This window comes from Thunnus maccoyii, chromosome 4 (assembly GCF_910596095.1).
Source record: "Thunnus maccoyii chromosome 4, fThuMac1.1, whole genome shotgun sequence".
Lineage (NCBI taxonomy): Eukaryota > Metazoa > Chordata > Actinopteri > Scombriformes > Scombridae > Thunnus > Thunnus maccoyii.
The window spans coordinates 30,173,259-30,186,101 of record NC_056536.1 but is presented as its reverse complement, the minus strand read 5'-3'; the positions used below and the strand labels follow the sequence as shown (position 1 = coordinate 30,186,101).

The 12,843-nt window shown below is 39.1% G+C and overlaps 1 protein-coding gene and 1 long non-coding RNA gene across 4 annotated transcripts in view; both read left to right on the top strand.

The window, feature by feature from the left end:
* Window positions 1-12,843, top strand: part of oprl1 (opiate receptor-like 1) — a 105,002-nt gene that overhangs the window by 31,435 nt on the left and 60,724 nt on the right. The window lies entirely within an intron of this gene.
* On the top strand, window positions 6,869-10,641 carry LOC121896198. The gene is made up of 4 exons (XR_006095937.1): window positions 6,869-7,272; window positions 7,801-7,973; window positions 9,304-9,366; window positions 9,664-10,641. It is a non-coding gene; the product is annotated as an uncharacterized LOC121896198 (long non-coding RNA).

Here is a 12,843-nt window from a genome sequence, read left to right as displayed (position 1 = left end):
TGAATACAAAAGAAACGTGAGGACAGAGGAGGAATAGAAATAATGAAACTTGTCTCGTTAGCCATGGATACACCAGATAGTGACTTTTTCCTAGAGATCCATAGCAGAACTGAACAAATGAACAGTTGGTGTTTTTAATGCAAAGCACCCTTAGCCCAACTGTGAAGACACTTCTCTGATACTCATGCCTTTTTTATTTTATTTTCAACTTGAAGAGACTAGTCAATTATCTGCTTGAATTTCACACTTTGCCTACTCATCCTACTCTGACAACTGGCTTTTTTCAAAATACAGAAAATAGCTAAATGCTATGTGAAAGAAATAAAAGGAGCCTCAGTTCCCTACCGAGTCCCCACTGTGAGACCATCTCCAGAGAGTTGGTCCAAAAATGTTATGTTGATAAAATTTTATACTGTTATGATGTCAATTATTTATGTTAAACATGGTCAGTTCAAAACTTGAGATGAACATATGTAAAAATGGTTTCTTAAAGTATTTTGCGACGTTACCTCTAATTCCTCCTTGGATGATGTCAGATTGTTCGCAAATACCCACAAACCTTGTCACTAAGGTTGTTCCACAGGCTGTTCACATTGGAGTTCAAATGTGTACGGATGTATTTGACAAGTTTCCATTTTGAGTAATGAACGAGAAAAAGAAATAAAATCCTTCTACTATTGTTGGTTTATGTAGTTTCAGGAAGCTGGCCAATCAGAACAGAGTGGGGGCCTTAAAGAGACAGGAGCTAAATTGGCCTGTTTCAGACAGAGGCTGAACTGAGGGGCTGCATAAAGGACCAGTATGAGTTTTTTGAACTGTAAATCATGCAAATATATTCCAGTAGAGCCCCAGAATATAAATATAGACCTATAAATATAGATCATTATAGGTGATGCAACTCTAGTTCCTCAGTGTTATCACTTTAACATTTGGTTATCATATTTATACCTACTAAGGTCCATTGGGTAGAAGGTCCCTATTAGTGAACATGACAGAAAATAAATGAATCAGGACGGAAGTAGTTTGGCACTAAGAGGATTGGCGACATGAAACCCCACAGGACAAATAGGAATAAATCTATGTTAAATGCAATCAAGCAGCTTTAGCCAGATTGTAAAAAAGAGTAAAAAAAAGAGTCTCTTTACTCCTCCTGAGTGCAACTACATCAGTGGTCAGTGGGGAGTAACCTCTACAGCATCTCTACACCTGTGATAATGGCAGTTAAGGTGACCCAGAAATTACACTGAAATCAATGTGAGGAGTCGTTCTCAGTCAGAAAGCAGTTCCAGCGATATCAACATATAGGGCCCTATTTTACGCCCGGCGCAAAGTGGCGCCAAGCGCAGCACAAGTGTCCTTGTTATTTTAAGGCTGATGCAGTTGTCATTTTCCCTTCCAGCGCCCACGTTTTTTAAATAGCAAATGCACTTGCACCCATCAGAGCACTCATAGGTGTGTTGCATTGCTGTCTTGAGGCAGAAGAGAGCGATTGCGCTATTGACCAACAAAAACCCTTAAACTATTTTCAGTCCAGCAGAGTAACGACTATCTTCAGTCCTTTGTTTAACTAAATAAAGACTTATTTTTAAGAGACACTTTGCGCCTACACAACGTGCGTAACTCTGCTTTGTTACACACACAGGACGCACAGCAGCGCACAAACATGCAAAAGATTACAAGTAGAAGGATTACAATGTGAAAGAATATTCGCAGTGATGACAGATAAAACTTATTTAAAAATTATTTGGTCATATCGTGGCAATACATGGAGGTATTTAAACAGACAGACAACAATGGATCAGACACAGATTGACTGTCCTGCTGCATCAATACATGATGACATGAGGAACATATGAGGAAATAAATGAGGTGACAACAATGATTAAACTAAAGAAGGGAATAAATCTGGACAGCTTCTATCTGCTGCCAGCAGCAGGATCAGCACCTTGGAGAGCTCAACAAGTCCTCATAACTGTGTTGATGATTCTTTACATGATTAAAATTAATGATTTAATTTTTGAACAATATTTAACAAATATTCTTTAATGTTTCTGAGAGTACAGTGATCAGGTTTTCATACTTTCAGCAATTAAAACCCCAATGATTTGACCTGTTAGTCCATGACTGAACAAAACGATTTTAAAGAAACTGAAGAAAGCTGCAATAAAAAAAACCTTTTCAAAAACCAAACGAAAATACATTCACAACAAATTAATGAACAGGATCTTAAACTGGTGGTCTGGGCCCACGGGAGGGTCCAGGAGCAGCAGGGGCCAGTGTGCTCGTTATGGATTGTGCGCTTTACTTTGTGCATGAACAGTTCCGTTTCCTCTGCAGAGAAGTGTCCCTTCTGGCAAATGCACAATCACAAGAGCAATCCGCCATGTTGCAAGTGCACCTGGCTCTTAAAGAGAATGGGAAATGACACTCTGATTGGTTTATTACATGTTACGCTGAAAACACACCCATGATTAATTAGGAGACTATGGACAAACCCTTTGAACCATGCACCTGGTGCCATTTTCGACCATTTTTCCGCCATTAAAATAGCAAAAGTGGATTTGGACACACCCTCAATGCATGTGCGCCATGTGCTTCAGACCATGTGCTTTAGATTGTTAAAATAGGGCCCATACAGTCATTCAGAGGGTGTAACATGCTGCTGGAGCATTTATCTGATCCCTAATCAGTGCAACCACTGAATGATCTGTGAGTGTGAAAGCATTGATCCGTGTGGGTGAGGGAGTAGTGTGACTGAGAGCCTGACTCTGTAAAGAGTTCATCCATGCAAGTCATCCATGTTATATGCATCATGCGGTGTCTCTGCATAATGCTGTGCAGTGCAAATGTAGGATTGTTTTTTGGTTATTTTTAAGCACTGACTTCAAAGATCTAGAAGTCCTTCAGCATCTTGTTTTTGACAGATTTTTTTTTGTGTATGGGGAAATCAATTAGTTTGTTTCAGAACAGATTACATGGCACAAAACAAGAAGATGACAGCTTCTGGCAAAAACCAAAACAAAAAGTGTTTCACTTGTGTATATGACAGAGCAACATGTGGTTTGGCAGAGACATATCATTTCTTCACACTGGCAATAGTTGGATGGGGGGTAGATTCGTCACAGACAAGCACACACACACACATAGGACACACACTGTCTTGGTGGGGTTAACAGTGTGTGCAATCATCTCTGCTCTGGGCCTCTGCAAGCCATTTCCCTTAATGAGGGCCTCAGATGGCGAAACAGAGCCAGACCATTTACCATCATCACGGCTAATTTCTGCTCTGCCCAGCTCGAACATGGCACCACTTCTACCCCTGATCGAGCCTTTTACCACCAGGATTTTAGACTTTCATTTGATTTTTAACAATGGAAGCCAGGATGATTTCTGAAAGGGAGCGCCTTTATATTACAGTTGGGGTCAGTATGTATGGGGTTTGATGGGGAATGAATGGAGGAAATCAGTGTGGATATACGGTGGTGATTTATGCAGTTTTTATGAGTGAAATGTCAGAGTTGTGATGTCAGCGAAACAAAAATGAAAATGTCCTTTATGGGGTTGAACCTAAAAATAATTACGAATAAGAGCATCAGCCAGTTGCCTACAACAAATGATGAACATCTTGTTGACAATACAATTTCTTACTCAAGGTCTACTTACTCACTTGCTCTGAATATTACACATTTCTCATCAGCAGATGATGTTTGCTCTGTTGCCATGAAAGTGTAAATGTTAGAAATTCTAGGATTCTGAGCACTTTTCCTAAGTTGTGTTCACATAGGAAGGGAAACAAATTTTTGCCTCACATCATTCATGCAAATTTTACCGCTGAACCATTTAAGCAGTCCATGTTGATTCATCCCAAAACATCCAATGTACAGACGTAGCAACTCTGTCTCCTAGAAATTCCGTTCATATACCACTAAACTGTTTTCAAATTGCTAACAAACGTAATCACTGCCTGGATTATGTTCATAGTTATAGTTTTTTTTTCATATCAGTCAATATCGATATATATCACGATATAAATCAGTTCATATTTTTGAACTTCAAAGTTCCCTTAAACTTAAATTTCTGTTAGGATTTCCTTTAAGTGGATTCAAAATGTGAAAAATGACCAAGAATTGTATGGACTTCAAACAGAAAATGAATTCTAATAATTATACAAAAATAAATTTAAATATTCTCAATATAAACTCTTGGTTGTGCAACAACCTTCAAGCATTACAGGACACTAAAAAGTACACTTACACACACTTGGTTTCCAAAAATGTAATTTCAGAACACACTCTTTGCTTTTCTTTGGTTTTTGGGTCCATTACTTTCATAAGCATCTTTAATAAGGCCTTTTGCAAGAAAAAAAGCAACAGCATGTGATATATCTGTGTGTCTTTTTGCTTTTTTATCGTAGGGTGTAATGCTAGAAAACACAGACAGCACAGTTTGTTGCTGCAGCTTTTCTCTTAGCAGCTTCTTGATCGCTCCAGGAGACAGGTTTGCTGGTGGTTGTGACTGTAAACACTTGCACTCTGCTTGCGGTATCGGGTGACAATGTTTCAGGTGATGAAATAACTTCATGGTATTTCCCATTTTAGTTGGCACATGTTTTTTGGCAGAGTTTACAATATACGCTCCATTCGGTTGCGAGTTGCAGTCAAAGTACCATAAAAAGTTTAATATTGCTGTAGTTTCTACTTGTGTGTATTGTACTGTGAGATTGGATATTTTGGTGGGGAAAAAATAAGAGCTAAGTTTACTGTGAACATTCCACTTATACGGTTTTTGCAACTTGCCAAATACATCAATTAAGAACATTTTCTCATTTTGTTTAGAGAAAATATCATTCCGCCAATATTATGTTCCTACCAAAACAAATTTGCTGTTGCAATTTAGTTGCAACATAATTTCTAGGAGACAGTGTGGGACGTACGTGCTCAGCTCAGCCTCTGACTGAACTTACCAGGAACTCTATTTCTTTTCTCATTTCCCTGTAGTCTCTCTCCTTTTTCCGTTCGTCTCGGTACATTTATGAAGTATATTCAAAGGGCGAACAATTTCCCTCAAGTTCAAATATTTTTAACTACTGCAGTTGCTTTTCTTCCTCAGTTTGTACCATCCTGAGGGAATTAATACTCACTTACTTGTTTCCATTGACCAGTCAAGCAATCATGCTGCCTCTCAAATTTACCTCACATTCTGTCTGTACATACAGTCAAGACGGGAACGTTCTGTGTCATATGGTGGCGAGTAAGTGGACCAAGTTTACTTACAAACACATACTGTATGTCACATTATTTCATGCATAATGTATAACAGGTTTTAAAATTTTTAAAATTTAAAATTTATCAAGTGTTTCACAAAATGTTGATTGCTTATCAACTTATTCGCTACTTTTAAAAGGCACAAGATGTATTGACTTTACTGACTGATGTAAAATCAGTGAGTGATTTCGAAACATGAGGTCACCATTCACATCCTGTTTTCTACGGTCAACACTGGTTGAACACAAGCTTTTCCTGATATAGTAGTTTTAGTTGCCTTCACCAAACCTTTAGCATAATGGTGGCAGATCAGAAAGTTCTCAAATGAATCATTTTTGTAATGGTCATATGCATGTAGTTTGGGTTAGAAGAGTTGTTGATCAGAAAAGTGATGCTCAGAATTCCTGCATAAATTCTTGGGGAAAAACAATCATATAATTCATCTTGTTGTATTGATTATCTTTCTGTTTTTTGAAAATATAATGTTGACTTGAAAATTAAATATGCTACGTGTCACTAAACTTCTCAGCCGCTCTTGGCGACGTTGCCTAACACCCTCAGCAAATCTAATTTTAAAAATATTGGAATTCATTAAAATCCCATCAGTGGTGTTTGTGTGGCTGTGTGTCATTAACAGGCAGACAAGCAAACAAATCAAATCGCAGTCCGCCTGCAGTTTCATCCTGGAGGACGCATAGAGAGGACTGAAATGAGAATCATGAGGTTAAAAAAAAAGGAAAGCAAAGGAGGAGCAGAAAGACAACAAGGTTAATAAGAGGAAAAGGTCTTGAAGGACTGGAGCCAAGAGCTGAACTGAGAGGAGGGAGTAGAGAGACACAGACGAGTGCATTTGTGGCCATCGGCTTAATTGGGTACTTGTTGGTGTAAGCAGGCAAGCTAAAGAGGGAGATGAGTCTGCGGAGTGGCCTGACCTGCAACATGTCTTTTACTGTTGACAAAAAGAAAAAGAAGAAGAAGAAAAAATATATATATATATATATGGAGAAGAAAAAGGGGCACTACAAAGACAAAAATGTCTGGAAGAGGAAAAACTGAAAGCTGAAGCTTCCTTTTTGATCTTTAATAATGGGTAAATGAAAAATGCCCCTTTTTCTCTCAACTAAAAGATTTTTATCCAGAAAAGCGACATTAGACTCACACTTCATAGATTCACCGAACCATTTGTGCATTGTGCAATTTAAGTTGTCTGTCTGATTTTTTAAGCAATACCGTGTCCTTTTCATTTATTTTAAAGACTCTATTTCGACCAAATGAGAAATGTTCTGAGCGATCAGGCTATATTATCTTTTCCACAGCTCTTCTTAAACCTGCATTAGCCAAGGCATCCTCATAATTAAACGACCACATAGGTTGATTGTACCAGCACTCCAGAATGACCTATAGGAGCGTTTTCTAATATACTGCCTCTATCAGTGCTTTCCAAAACCGTTACAAATCACTGCAAAAAAAAAATTATGGTTTATGGTGTGACAATGCTGTGGATAAGGTCTTGTTAGGTTTAGGCACAAAAACCACTTGGTTAGGGTTTGGGAAAGATCATAGTTTGGGTTAAAATGATCACTTGAAACATGATGTGGGTTAAAGTTACTCCATCCTTACAGTCAGGCAATCTTCGTTGTCATGGCAACAGTAAACGCCATGACAATTGTAGTTACAGTTTTTAACAAACTGTCCCGACTCGCAGTTGGGAACACGACAGTCGTGGTTGGAAACTGGAAGCGAACATCAGTCACCTGCAGCTAAGTCCACTTTTTGCCATCTATCTATCTAGCCATCCACCCTATCCACCTCCTCCTAATATGGACATTTGTCACCATATATACATCATCTGAACTGCATCACTTCTTCAGGTCATAACTACTACTTACTACCAATACTGTCGTTTTTCTTTTGAGGACGGGCTGGCATTAGCTGATCTTTTGGCCACTTGAGGGCTGCGGAAACTAGTAGTGAAAACAGCACTGAAATATCATCACCTTTCAAGTTGGTATGTTGAACAGTTGCTTATTTACACATCCAGCAGTTAAGGAGCAACATTATTATTCATTTGGAGTCGTGTTTCTGTCCACCTGGTGAATGTAAGTCCAATATTCACTCTCATTTAGCTCTGTTTTTGCTCTCTACCAACTCCTGAGGGAAATATCTGGCTCTTAAGCTGCTAAATGCTCCACTATGTTCACCAGCTAGCTGATGTGTCTGTCTGCCATTTGGTGCTGAGCAGGTAGCGTTAAGTGGGTTTTTAGAGCTTTTTCTGTCTGAAAATAGCTGCCTGCTACAGCAACAACGACACTATGAGAGCACTGAGAGTGAACCAAAACAGTAAAGTTGTAGCCGGACAGCTTAACATCGAGCTGAAATTCACTATAAAACTCCATAAATAAGCTGAGGGGAGCTGCAGAGTCACTGATAATGCTCTGTAGGTTCATCAATATGAGCACCACCTCTCTCAGTACACAGTCATTTAATACATTGTATCAAAACAAACCCTTATTCAAATGTTAATGTCATCAATTAGATGAGAAGAAAAGGCTTGTAGACGGGTAGAAGAAAGAGGAAGAAGAGGGAGATGAATGTACCTATGCAGTATGTTGGGTAATTGAATTGTTGATGAAGGAGGGCAAGAGGAGGAGGAGGAGGGTTGAGACAAGTGGGAGAAGTGGCGGAAGGTGAACTGAAGAGGACAGAGAGGTGGGTAAGGAGATACAAGGCGATGGAGGGGGCAAAAAGAAGAAAGGGTGGAATAGGAGTATGAGAGGACTGATGAGTGAAGGGTCGAGCTCTTTAATTGGGTACTTGTTGGTGTGGAGTGTTGGTGGGTGGGGGGTGGAGGTGGTGGGCAGAGAGAGAAAAGGGAAGAAATGAGAAGAAATGCCTCTTTGAATGAGAAATATTTTATGAATTGAATGAAACATGGATTTTATTAGTGAGCGTTTGCATGACTCAGCTGTTTTCTCAAAGTATTCATAAAAAAAAGCCATAAAGTTTCTCAGACTATTCTGAAATGTATTGAAGACTGTAAATCTGCAAGTGTAGGAGGCATGTTAAAGTGCTGAAGTAGCAGCAAGGGAGGTTGAAAAGTTTCTCTCGACAAAGTAATAATGCCTCAACGCTGAGACAGTTTTTGGAATTTCCCAATTGTTGGATATAAAGGAAGGATGAATTCAGGTGGAGGAAATGCAGGATAAAAACATGGAGAATTAGGAAGAACAATAGAAGAACTGAAGGGGGAGACAAAATGATAGCAATGGGGGAATGATTGAGAAAGGAGAATGGGAGTGAGCAGGTAAAGGATAGGTTTATATTTTTTCCAAGTGTCCTAAAACAATCATCAGGAGCCAAAATGAACATTGACACATGATGTTTTTGCTGTAATCATTCCTCCTGTTCATACTGACCATTAGAAGATCCCTTCATAATACACTTACAATGGAAGTGATGGAGGACAAAATCCACAGTCCGCCTTCTCCTTCTGAAAAGGAAAACACTGCCTGTCAAAATGTGAAAGATATCTACTTTATTTGACTAACTAAGATGGCTGAAACCTCATTTTAACTTTGGATAAACCTTTTGTAGTATCCTGAGACTTCTGGTGTTATCTAGAGGGAGGTCTAGGCTCCAGGTGTGGGTTACCTGACAGGAAGTCCTGGCAGGAAGTCTATATACAAGAAGTGATGGCATATGATTCTTGCTATGTCTGTGATCCATACAATGTGCCTTGGTGTCCTGCGTCCTCCTTGACTTTTCCGGGATCACAATGTTATATCTTTAAATAGATTGTTTCACCAAAGGAGGACTGTGGATTTTGGTGGGGATCTTCGAATGGTCAGTATGAACAGAAGGAACGATTATAGCAAGAAAAACATATGTTAATGTTCATTTAGGCACCTGACTATTGTTTTAAGACAAATTTAAATGACACATGAAAAGGTTCAAAATTGGCAGATCTCCTGCATGCACAATCGGACTTTGGTGTATACACTGCACACAGTTTGAAATTGTAAAGTTGTGTTATTTGTAGGCGAGACTGTGAGTCCGGGTTCCCTTTGAAGTAAAAGAAGAAAAGCAAAGGAGGAAGGCAAGGGTGAGTAGGATTAGAAAGAACAGATAGAAGTTGAGAAACAGATATAACGAGGGATGAGATAGAAAATAATTGGAGAGAAACAGGAAGATAAAACACTGAGATTGGAGAGTAAACTGAGGTTTTAATGCAGGACTGTTATCATCATGAATCCCTGCGAAGTGTGAATGGGTAAATAGGAGGAAAATTGTAAAGTACTTGGTCTGTTAAGAAAGGTAGAAAAATGCTTTATTAATGCAGTCCATTTACAAAGTAGGAAAACAAAACACTCAAAGTCAATTTGTTGTTTTCTGATTCTAGAGTCTGTGTATAGAAAGAAACAGTAAGTGAGGAAAAAGGTTAAAGAGTAGGAGAAGAAATGAAGCAAGAAGTGGAGAGAGACTCATAGAGAGAAGCAGAAGAAGCGACAGAGAGTAAATTTGAGTTGACAAGAGGCAGAGGGAGGGGTGGGAAACATCAAGGGAAAGAAGGGGGAGGGAAGGACAAAACAAGGAAGATAAAGATGTGAGAGGATGCAGAGGTGATGAATGGAGAAGAGCGAGGCTTCTCAGCCGCATACATTCCATCATGAGGGTGAAGAGGTGATTCACAGCCTTACAGGGAAACTGCAACAGGATTGTGTTGGAGAGGATGAATGATGAGATGGATGAGACGCTGAGAGACCAACAGACTTTCTTAAGGACGGATACAGCGGAGATAAAACTGAGACTGTCCTCACCAGGTAAAACGACAGTGCTGATCATTTGTTAAAATGTGGAAATGGACCTTTACTGTATAACAAAAGTGGAAGTAGTGTGATGTTATACTGGTGCAACAAGTCTACAGTTAGAATTATTGTGGAAAAACTGAAAATAATTGTGTACACAGGGTGTTTTTTCCCTGTTTCGTCATGTACTCAAGTTCCAATTTGTTGAACTTTCAACGCTTTGTGAGAACAGTCAGAGGCTGAAGGCTACTGTTTGTGCTGTGAGACACAATGAGAGAGATATTAAAAAGGTATGTTTCTGAATGTATGAACTTACTAATCATCGTCATTAGATCCTACACACTCCCCTTCTCCCCCATGAATAAATGCTGAACAAAGCCCAGAACCCTAGCTGAGCGAGGACAGTGAAGTATTGTCCTTGGTTTACCTGCTTATTATTTTCTTACATACATACATTTTTTAGCACAGAGAATAGTGAAACATGCTCAGAGCCCCAAGGTTATGTTTTCAAAGTGTATGTTATGTACAACCAAAGTCCAAAGCCCAAGAATATTCAATTTGTTGTCACAGAAGACCGGAAAGTATTTGCATTTGAGAAGCAGAAACTATTAAATTGTTTAAAAAATACTTAAACAATTATTTGATTATCAAAATCGTGTCAATTAATTTTCTGTCAGTTATCTAATTAATGCAAATAGTTTCAGGTCTTATTATATAACATCAAAAGGAGTTTCCATTTTACAATTATTCACAGGTTGGGTCTTTTAGGGAAGATTCTGATATTTTTATTTTATTTTTTAGACTAAATAGCTTAAAATGTGGCTGTTTTTAGGCACAAAATGAAATACACTACAATGAAGCCCCTTTCACACATACAGTCTATCCATTAAATGTTCAGGATTAGTTCCTGTATGTGGTCAGGTATGAATGGGAGCAGGGATCGATATTTGGGGAAATCTGTACCGCCAATTTGCCACCTCAAGTCCTAGTAACATTTCAGGGTAAATGCTGGTTGTGAATGAAAGCAGTAACATCACAGGGACAAGCATGTAAAGGGTTACATCTATCTGACTAAAGACACTTTCACGTAGAGTGAGTGAACCAATAACAAGACTCCACCGATGACGTATTTGAATTAGTGACTTGTTTACGGTTGCCTTGCCAATGCTTTCGCGGGTGAATACAAGTTCTCTTGTTTGCAAACCAGCCCCTTTTTTCAAGCTGGACACCTGACAAAAACAGCTCCTCGTTCACCATGTTCCTGAAAATAATGAGAGATGTCTTCTGCCAAGTACATCCGCCCTTGCTCCCATCTTCTTCGTCTTCTGTTGTGTTTTATGGTGGTTGGCATCCGTAAGTGCGTGACTGTCATCTGCTGGACTGTCCCTTGCCCCATGTATTCTGGCATCACAATGGCATGTGTGCAAAGGTGCAAGACGGAAATGTTCCTGAAAGTAGTTGCATGTGTGAAAATCACTAGCGGTGCTTGAAAGGTTGTCCAAGTAATTTACTGGAAACTATGTGTGAAACTGCTACTAAAAGGGATTCTCCACCAAAGAGACCTGGCAGTGTAGAGAAGCAACAGTTAGACCATAATGTAAGAAGATTCATTTTTTATGGACTTCTTTATTTTTTCATAATTATTTTTTAAACACTTATTCTTAGTCTTATATGTTGGTGGCTAGTAAAAACCATCTTGAGTGGATGGGGTTACAGTGTGCTGGGGAATTTTAGGCCTATGACCCCAGTCAAGTCTCTTTCCAACAGTCAACTTTGGTTGCTTTTAACCATGACAACGATCTTTCCTGAATGAGTACTTTTAGTGGCCTAAAATTCACTATATCTTAAGGTTGTAGTTGGCAGATCAGAAAATATTCATTTGAGTTGTGTTTGGAAAAGTCATATGGGGCGTGTCAGAAGACATTGACAGACGAGCTTGTATGCCATTTAAATATGACGACATATTGACCTCATTTCCATCCAATGTGTAATCTTACAGCAGTCTCGGGAGCAGAACTCTCATCTATATGTAAATATTGTGGACTACGAAAAAGGCCATGAAAAACCATGAAACACCAGAAGGTCTGAAACACTTCACCCTTTAAATAGACTTCATGATAGGTGTGAACTAACCAGTCATGACAAGGCAATCAAATTTTCTTGATAGCAGGGTAGAGCAAATTCACCTTTGGTATTTATCTAGCAGTCCTTTGTGATCCACAAAGAGAGATTTAAAGGAAATCTGCTGGATTGTTTTTTGGCGCCCACGTAGAGGGTTCTGTTCTCCTGCAGGAAATGGAGCTTTCACTGGCTGATGATGTTTTATCCACTTAACTTAACTTTTTTTTGGACTTTAGGCAGACACTTGAGGCAAAACAAAACCACTCCCCAACAACTTCGCACAAATTGTACAAAGGTGCCAGTTTAAGTGGTAATCATGTTGTGTTAATGTTTAAAATAATACATGCAGTACTACTACTACTACTACTACTACTAATAACAATATATACAGTTTTGACAATTTTCTCCTCTCAGATTATCCTGATTAGCAGCAGATTAACGGGCCACAGGTCATTGGTCTGTCCCTCTCCTGCTCCAGAAAGTAATTAGATGGGCTTTGAATTTATCCATTGAGACACGGAGCACCATCAAACCCTATCCAAACTAATTTCACACATGATTACATCCGTGCCCTCAGAACAATAGTGTGATGATAGGTGTGATGAGGACTTACAGGGAATGCGGATCCAGACAGGAGATAGTCAGGGATAGTA